Here is a 1,947-nt window from a genome sequence, read left to right on the forward strand (position 1 = left end):
AAGCCCTCTCGGGTCCCGTGGCCGCCCTCAGTCAGCCAGCCTGCTCCCAAGACCGCTACAGGGCGGTGCGGGGCGGCTCCGGCGTTTTTTAAGCCCAGGCGGGTAAGGGGAAAGGCCTTTAAAATGTTCGGTGTTTGGGGCGGGCGCAGTGGTTCACGCCTGTAATCCCAGCACTTTGCGAGGTCGAGGCGGCGGATCACCTGAGGTCAGGAGTTGGAGACCAGCCTGGCCAACATGCTGAAACCCCGTGTCTACTAAAATATATAAAAATTATCCGGGCCTGTTGGCAGGCGACTTAATCCCAGGTACTTGGGAGGCAAAGGCAGGAGAATCATTTGAACCCGGGAGGCAGAGGTTTCAGTGAGCCGAGGTCGAGCCCTTGTGCTCAAACTTGGGGGGTAAGAGCGAGACTTCTCTCAAACAAAAAAAAGTTTTTTTGTTTTGTTTTTGTTTGTTTGTTTTGAGGCAGGGTCTCACTCTGTCACCGAGGCTGGAGTGTAGTGGCGCGACCTCGGCTCATTGCAGCCTATGTCTCTTGACAGTCCGCGGGTTAAAGCGATTCTCTTGCCTCAGTCTTCTGAGTAGCTGGGATTACAGGCGCCCGCCACCACTCCTGGCTAACTTGTGTTTTTAGTAGAGATGGGGTTTCACCGTGTTGGCCAGGCTGGTCTCGAACCGCTGATCTCAAGTGACCCACCTTTAGCCTCCCAAAGTGCTGGGATTCCAGGTATGAGCCACCGCGCCAGGACCCAAGGCCCTTAAGTTTTAAGGCCTCATTCTTCAGTCAGGTTTTCCTTGTTCCTGCGTGCTCAGCCAATTGGTTTTGAATTTGTGTTTAAGGAGAAACTAACAATGAAAATGGACTCGTTGATGGAAGAAAAGTTGGAATGCAGCCTCTGGTGCTGTGTGAGCGATCCGTCTCTCCGGGGCCTGGCTGCGCGCTGCTGTGTTCTGGAAAGGCACATTGTACCATAGATGCGGCAGGTAAGAGGCCTGTGCAGGTGCTCTGACCTTTTCCTTTCAGGCTTCTGTATCAGCTGTTTTTCCCCTGTAGAATGTGCCCCTTACCTCCACCCCTTAACCCTACCCAATTCGTCTTTACGTGTCTGGCCATCCAGGCTCTTCTGGATCATATTCAGTTCATGCTGGTATTTTCCCTTCTTCCCCTCCTTAGTCCTTACTATTTTTGCTTTGGTCATGTTATGCTATATTCTGTAAGCCTTTTAAATTTGTTTTATGGTGGCAGGGCAGAATATTTTGTAATTATACTTTGTGTTTTTTATCTTTCACTCAATAAATGCTTGGTAAATATTTGTTTTATTGAGTGTATGACCCTATTCTAGCTATATTGTGCTTGAACAAAAGTCTTAACTGCCTTGTAAGTTAACTGCTAAGAATTTGTCAAAAGTGCAGAGATAACATCAAGAACTTGTCATGGATAGTACAAAAAGGTCTGGAAGGGCTTGATGGAAGTCTGTAAATTGACTTCATGTGAAAGACTGTAAGAAACGAAAATGTGAATGAAGCATGACTGGAGAGCCAGAGTGATAAAGCAAGGGTACCTTTCTCCAGATCCTTTGTGACAGTGTTATGTGACCTCTTCTAGAAGATCATTCTCAAAGACAATGCCAGCTCGGAACCTAGGAAACCATCCACTGGGTTCCTGCAGGTTAGGTGTTCAAATCCTCATCAGCACCTTTGTTTTCTCTGCCTCAGTTTGCTTACAATGATGTTCTCAGTAGCTGTATTTGCTGTCTGGCTTTGAATACTTAAGCATTTTTTTTTAGATCACAGGGGTTTATGTGCATTTTTATTTTACCAAGTGTTAGAACTTTTACTCTGCTTTTATGGGCTCTGTGTTAGCTACTTGGTCGTTTTCGTTGTAAAGTGATTAGCAGAGAAAACTCCGTGTGTGTGTGTGTGTGTGTGTGTGTGTGTGTGTGTGTG

At 47.0% G+C, this 1,947-nt stretch overlaps 1 long non-coding RNA gene across 1 annotated transcript in view; it reads left to right on the forward strand.

The window, feature by feature from the left end:
- Positions 1–689: 689 nt before the first annotated feature.
- LOC105546011 overlaps positions 690–1,947 on the forward strand; it is a 32,452-nt gene continuing 31,194 nt past the window's right edge. Inside the window, exon 1 of the long non-coding RNA XR_001007031.1 lies at positions 690–984. This is a non-coding gene — a long non-coding RNA (uncharacterized LOC105546011). The remainder of the gene's footprint in view (positions 985–1,947) is intronic.

This window comes from Mandrillus leucophaeus, unplaced genomic scaffold (assembly GCF_000951045.1).
Source record: "Mandrillus leucophaeus isolate KB7577 unplaced genomic scaffold, Mleu.le_1.0 Scaffold347, whole genome shotgun sequence".
NCBI lineage: Eukaryota > Metazoa > Chordata > Mammalia > Primates > Cercopithecidae > Mandrillus > Mandrillus leucophaeus.